The following is a 7784-nucleotide window of genomic DNA, read 5'->3' on the forward strand; positions in this document are numbered from 1 at the left end:
AAAATGGTTGAGTGACAGGGTGACGCATAATCCGAATATCCGCTGTGATGCGCCAGGACAATAAATAGTGCTCCGTCCAGAAACGTACATCTCTTTCCCATAAAACATGTTTGATTTTTCAAACTAGTTTTCATTGTGAAGGTATATAAAGCATTTATATATAGAGACAAAAAAATCACGTTTGCATGTTAAAAATTAGAATCCCACTCATTACTCATTACTCCTGTTTGGCCCTGTCCGGGGGTGTCCTCAGATGGGGCCACAGTGTCTCCTGGCCCCTCCTGTCTCAGCCTCCAGTATTTATGCTGCAGTAGTTTATGTGTTGGGGGCTAGGGTCAGTTTGTTATATCTGGAGTACTTCTCCTGTCCTATTCGGTGTCCTGTGTGAATTTAAGTGTGCTCTCTCTAATTCTCTCTTTCTTTCTCTCTCTCGGAGGACCTGAGCCCTAGGACCATGCCTCAGGACTACCTGACATGATGATTCCTTGCTGTCCCCAGCCCACCTGGCCGTGCTGCTGCTCCAGTTTCAACTGTTCTGCCTTATTATTATTTGACCATGCTGGTCATTTATGAACATTTGAACATCTTGGCCATGTTCTGTTATAATCTCCACCCGGCCCAGTCAGAAGAGGACTGGCCACCCCACATAGCCTGGTTCCTCTCTAGGTTTCTTCCTAGGTTTTGGCCTTTCTAGGGAGTTTTTCCTAGCCACCGTGCTTCTACACCTGCATTGCTTGCTGTTTGGGGTTTTAGGCTGGGTTTCTGTACAATACTTTGAGATATCAGCTGATGTACGAAGGGCTATATAAATAAAATTGATTTGATTACTCCACTAGGACACCTGGCTCACTCCCGGGATTTAGCCAGTTTCCAATTCGAATGCATTCAACTTTCACAGTCCCTAACAGGGCGCCGGGCCCAGATTAATCAAATCCCCTCATTGGTCGTGTTCCTCTGCTCAGACGTTGCATGCATCAACCAATGGGCAAATTCCTCTGCACAGGCTTTGCTGGCGCATTCCAGATCGTACAACGCCTGGTATGCTACCCACGTCATATGATATAGCAATATGGTTCCCGAACGTTGGTTGGTGCATGCTAAATCTGTGCAGGTGTAACAGTATAACTTTAGACCGTCCCCTCGCCCATAAACGGGCGCGAACCAGGAACCCTCTGCACACATTAACAACAGTCACCCATCGCTCCACAAAAGCCGCGGCCCTTGCAGTGCAAGGGAACTACTACTTCAAGGTCTCAGAGCAAGTAACGTCACCGATTGAAATGCTATTTAGCGCGAACACCGCGAACACCGCTAACTAGCTAGCCATTTCACATCCGTTACACAGGGGTATGCGACCTATCATCGGCTGTGTCACCATTGCTATAAGGTAGCTCATACTTAAAATACCTATCCAGGCAATCTGGCAGGCGAAGCAACTACCTACGCAGAGGTGTGTGCCCATTGCAGCAGACGTGTTGCGCAATGATGTTCAGGTAGCTATGAAAAATCGAAAATTCCTCGATGGAAAAGACTGCGTTCCAGAGCTAAGACGTTGCTGATGCCTGACCGATCATACAACGCCCAGATAGGCATTTTAAGTTTTAGCTAGCCACATAATATGTTATAGCAATTTGTCAGTCGATGATACAGTTGCCTATCCTGCGTTTAGCAGGACGCAACGTTTTGGAACATTCAGATGCCTCTGAAATGTAGAATACGGAATCACATCACGCTCTATCCATGGCATTTCTATCTGCAACATTCAATAACGTATGGCAACTGAACATGGCCCTGAACTTCTGTGATATTTGCTTTAGGAAATCCCTGGTCTTCTGTGATATTTGCTGTAGGCCTACAGATAGGTGAACACTTGTGAAACTATTTGGTATACATTTGATGAGCAACAAAAATCTTTATTATATCATCGTAAACCTCCAGTACACAGTGGTGTACAGTAAGTACAAATACGTTTAAGTACTACTTTTGGGATATCTGTACTTTACTATTTATATTTTTTTACAACTTTTATTTTGACAAATTCCTAAAGAAAATATGTATTTTTTTACTCCCATACATTATCACAGACACCCAAAAACTCGTTATATTTCGAATGCTCAGACAGGACAGCAGTATGGTGCAATCCAGTCACATATTAATATAACGCTTGGACAGCCCTACTGCGTCTTATCTGGCAGACTTACTAAACACAAATCCTGCGTTTGTAAATTATGTCTGAGTATTGGAGTGTGCCCTATCGGTCTGTAAATACATTTTTTAAAGAATCGTGCAGATAATATTAGCTTAATATAAGGAATTTGCATTTACTTTGACTTTTTACATGTACTCTTGTATGACAATTATATACTTTTTCCCACCACTGTAATTTGTAATCATTTCACTTTTAGGCCTAAGCCTACACATTATTGAACTGAAATATAGGCTGTAATAGTAAAGATGAGAACATTTAACTAAGTAAAGAACAAGAAAAAGTATTTAATTTGGTTGACTTTGTATTTATAAAAAATGTACTCAATGAGACACATTGTGCAAAGTGATTACACATCACAAACAGAACTTGGATAAATCTCCAATTCTTACTCTGACAGAGTATGGGCTGCCAGACAATAGTATGGGGGATATAGGCTACATTTACTGTCTTTACAAAAGACACACTGGATTGTTGATAATTAACAAGAGTTTGGAGACAGCTTTCATCAATCTGCAATAGACACATTCGGGTAATGTTTTATCATGTTTTATCATATCACAAAACATCATGAAATAAAATTGACAAGTTTGATCTTAAATCAGAGTATTGCTTATCACAGAGTGATGATTACAGGTATAATACCCAGCTTGGGTAAATCATCATCATGGAGGAACAGTGATGCTGTAGCTTAGGTCCATCATTATCAAATGGATAACTAATACATGTTTCATATAAGATGCTCAATACAATGTAAATAAAACTATATCAGTACACAAATGTAGTGGAAACAATTGCTTATTCTCTAAGACTTGACCTTAAAACAGATCATTAGACAATCACCAAAAGTTTGCGTAAAAGCCATAGAGGACTTTTAAAGTTGATGTTGCTCATGAACAACCATTCAACATAATCAACACACTTTAGAAAACATAAAGGTTATTCATTATATAATACCATCACACTACAAAAATGTAGTTTTCATAGTATGGATCATTTTCTTAGAAAAACTTCTTCAGTAAAATTGAAATGAACAGTCTCAATCAGAGCAAGACTTTTAGAAACTCCTGCATGAGCAGAACATAAAGAAGATCTCATTCGTGTCCATGACAATAATGCCATTATTCTTAGACCAATGTGATCCATAGGTTTTCTCTATGAGTGGAGCTCCAGACTGTAGGACTCTACCAGGGCCTCCAATGGACGCTGCTGACTGGACTCTTCTCTTTGCTGTTGCCTGAGGCAGGTCACTCTCCCTTCTGTTCTTATCAGAGGATGGCTGAAGTATCTGGAAGTGGCTCAGCAGTCATCTCTGGGATGTGTCTTCACCTCATCCTTGGACAAGAAGTGTCCAATCTCTTGGACACATCTGGAGTAACCCTGATTGACAGGTGCTGAGCATAAGGAGGAGCTCACTCGCTGGATGTGTTGCCGTCCTCTCAGGAAGCAAACTCATTTCCAGGATGTCTGCTTTCTCCATCTTGAAGTTGTGTTGCTGATTGAGGATCTCTGGACCCAGGAGAGACTTGAGCCGCTCAATGCTGCTGTTGATACGATCTCTGAATAACTTCCCCACCACTGTTTTTCTTAGTTGCGAGAAGAGGAGGAGTGTCATTAAAAGCGTTGTTCTGGAATATGGTATTATTGAAGCAAATAATCAAACTGAATAATGGTCCTTAAATTTGAATCTTCAATTTACCTTTTTGGTCAGTCAGGTGGTCCTTGCTGAAGTGATTGTAGGCTCCATGGCTGGATCCCTGTGCTGTAGAGGTCTCTGTGTAGAGTTATTTCTACTGGCTTCACCTCTCCTATATATAGTCCCAAATCTGCATATGAAAGTGTGTGTCTTGGGCATGTTGAAGTTTCTCACAGTCTGTAGCCAATCGGTGAGCTTGGGAGGACAATAAGGAATGTGGAGCTGCCACATGCTCAGTGTTCTTATTGCTGGGGGACAATGGTCACGTCTCAGTGGAACAGGTGGAGGGGTGGTGGGTGATGGAGAGTAACTCACAGAGCGCTGTGTGACTCTGGGAAAGTGGTGACCCCCAGATCTGCTGCTAAATGTTGGGATCAAAGACACAGGCATTGATCCCACAACGTACATACGTGTGAGATGACACATACATTTAAAACACTGGAAGGCTACTCATAATGTTGTAACTTTTACTGAAAGCTGTTTGAGAGAGTGACAGTACTGATCAGATTGGAGTTATTTCACACTTCTCCGTCTGTGCTGCAGCTCTGAGGTGATGATGACCTGTATGTCTGTCTTGTCTACAGGCGCAGATTTCCCAGATGCCTCAGGCAGCACACTTCCCTCCTCTGAGCTTCACAGCACAGCTGGGTCCCTGCACAAAGCTGAGTGTGCCCCAGTCACACACTCTCTGGAGCTGGGAGCCACAGAGACACACGGCTTCCCACACTTCTGCATGCAGTCTGCTGAACCCTGACACACAATATAAGTGTGTCTGCTATCACAAAGACCCACTGCATGGCAGGAGGGGTTTGAATAGATGTTGTTGGGGTTCCCAATACATCCCAAATGCATTCCTCATGCTCTTTCAGCCATCGATTAATATCCTCAATAGTTTCTTTATATTTAAATTCTGAGATGACTCTCTTAATTTATCCTTTGAAAGCGAACATGTGAAACGCTTTATTTTAAAAAGCACCTTCATCATTGATTTGTGAACATTTCTTGTGACTGTTTCATAGTTACATTCCAAATTCTATGATGAAAATTAGTCGGCTGGCTAATACGGGCACTTCTAACAGTAATGTTGATTAAGTGCAATGTCCCTCTAAAACTAAAATTCAATTAAGTAAAGTAAACATTTCCACTGTCTTCCATTGTTTCTCATTACTCGTAAATGAGATTGCCACCACTGTTTTGATGCAGTGGTGAATGTGACGAATGTTCCAACAACTCATGTGACAACACTTACCTCAAAATGTTTGTGTTCGTCTATTTCCTCATTGAGAAATATTGTACTCATGAGCTTTAATCCCAAGGGCATGTTGGAAATGGCTTGTGTAGAGATGAATTAGCATTTAACAGTGCACACTTCTATTGTTTATTTGAAGCTATCGCAATGGGCAGAGTGTGGGAAAGCTCTAGAGAGCAGAGACAGTTCATGGTCATTCATCAGTCCCACCAGCACCTGTGAGTCTCAGTGGGGGAATAGGCACACTTCAGGAAGTGAATGAAGCAACAATAAACAAGCTTGAAAACTGAGGTTATGTTTTGTACTTAATAGTATTACCTTATAAATCAGTATATTTATTGAAAAAATAAAATTCATATTTTCTGAATCATCTGAACAGCTAAACAACATGGCAGTTATAATAGTGGAAATAAGTTATTGAATTAGACTAATTAGGCTATATGAGCAGGTATTTGAACCCATTCAAAGTGCTTCACATTGGATTGAATTTTTACAATGTCAGGACAGTAATAATTATCTAAAATGCAAAAAACTAAAATTATTAGGAATTTTATTGAAAAGTATTTGAGTCAATCTTACATATGTAAATTGTGATGATGAGCGTGTGCTCTGTCAGTGTCATTGGTCCCAAGATCTGTGGGTCACCACTTTCCCAGATTCACACAGCACTCTGTGTCACTCTCCATCACCCACCACCCCTCCACCTGTTCCACTGAGACGTGATCATTGTCCCCCAGCAATAAGAACACTGAGCATGTGGCAGCTTCACATTCCTTATTGTCCTCCCAAGCTCACCCATTGGCTACAGTCTGTGAGAAACTCCAACAAGCACAAGACACACACTTTCATATTCAGATTTGGGACTATATATAGGAGAGATGAAGGCATTAGAAATCAGATCACTTTCTACACAGAGACCTCTACAGCACAGAGATCCAGCCGTGGCACCTACAATCACTTCAGAAATTATCCACTCTAAGGAGCACCTGAGTCTGACCAATAAGGTAAATTGAAGATTCAAATTCAAGGACATTTATTTACTTTGATGGATGGTTTATTTGTTTCAATAATGCCATATCAGAATAAGGTTATTAATGACTCTCCTCTTCTCTTCTTGCAGCTAAGAAAGCCAGTAGTGGAAAAGTTATTAAGAAATAGACTTCAAGATGGAGAAATCAGGCATCCTGGAGCTGACAGTTTTCTTCCTGATACGACAACAACAGTACCAGCCAGTGAACTACTCCTCATGCTAAGCTCCTGTCAATCAGGGTTACTCCAGGAGTGTCCAAGAGATTGTGCACTTCCTGTCCAAGGATGAGGTGAAGACACATTCCAGAGAAGACTGCTGAGCCACTTGCAGATACTTCAGCCATCCTCTGATAAGAACAGAAGGGAGAGTGACCTGTCTCAGCTGAGTCCACCACCCCAGCACAGCATAAGCAAAGAGCAGAGTCCAGTCAACAGCGCCCTCTGGAGGCCCTGGTAGAGTCTTACAGACTGGAGCTCCACTCCGAGACAAACATAATGGACCATGTTGGTCTTACATTAATGTTGTGGAAAGTAATGACAATGTATAGAGACATAATCTTCTGCTTATGCAGGACATTTAAAAGTTATCTTTTGATTGTGTTCATTGTTTTTTCATGAATATGTGAAAAAGCCTTCCCAATGGAAGTTCATATTGATATGACTTTTTTTATTTTCCTCTCTGAGGAAATATCATCACTTTTCATGTAACACGAGTATCACGTAAAGTTATTCTTACTATTTAAGACGAAATTCCTCAATCTGCTAAAGATGGTTTATAATCTGCATTGTTCAGAAAATGCAAAACAACCACAAAGGAACAATTCATTTCATAATATTTTTGAGTGAATTTATCTTCTTTGAAGATTTGTCTTGAATTATCATTCATCATGGACCCATTATAGTCTATTTATTACCCACGTTGGGTGAGAAAGCGCACAAAGAATGTTTCAATTCTTGAATTATGCAACACTATACTTCTGTGAAGGAATTTCACATAATATTTTCTTGTTTATGACTTACAAATCTTTAATTGATTTGCTTGATATTCAAGCCTGTTTTTTTTGTGATTCACTACCAATGTTACAACATTGAAATGCTCATATCATATTAAGATATATATCTGTAAGAAATGCATTTGTTTGCAGTTGCTTCTATGGAGGTTTTATATAACCCACACTCTATGATGTGTCTTGAAGATGTTTTCAAGAAATTGTAGGAATGTGTCATCACAAAATGAAGAAAAACTATTCTATATGAAAAATAAAAGAAATCATTAAATGTATCTGATTGTTTGTGTGTTTTTTTCAAAAATCCAAGAGTCCAAGTACTGATCATTAGACACTCTAAAATCTTAGATCCAAGGAAAGAAAGATGCAATGGCTTATGAACGTCATCAATAAATATATGATTATCCAGAAGTTACAGTACCTTCAGAAAGTATTCATACCCCTTGACTTTTTCTACATTTTGCTGTGTTAAAGACTGAATTCAAAATTGATTAAATCATATTTTTTGTCAACCATCTACACACAATACCCTAAAATGACAAAGGGAATACATGTTTTTAGAAATGTTTGATTTTTTTGGGAAAATGAAATACATAA

The 7784-nt window shown here is 39.9% G+C and overlaps 1 pseudogene; it reads left to right on the forward strand.

Moving 5' to 3' along the window:
* The first annotated feature begins 6029 nt into the window (after positions 1–6029).
* Positions 6030–6637, forward strand: LOC139414311 (transcription factor HES-5-like; annotated as a pseudogene).
* The last annotated feature ends 1147 nt before the right edge of the window (positions 6638–7784 follow it).

This window comes from Oncorhynchus clarkii, chromosome 7 (genome assembly GCF_045791955.1).
Source record: "Oncorhynchus clarkii lewisi isolate Uvic-CL-2024 chromosome 7, UVic_Ocla_1.0, whole genome shotgun sequence".
Lineage (NCBI taxonomy): Eukaryota > Metazoa > Chordata > Actinopteri > Salmoniformes > Salmonidae > Oncorhynchus > Oncorhynchus clarkii.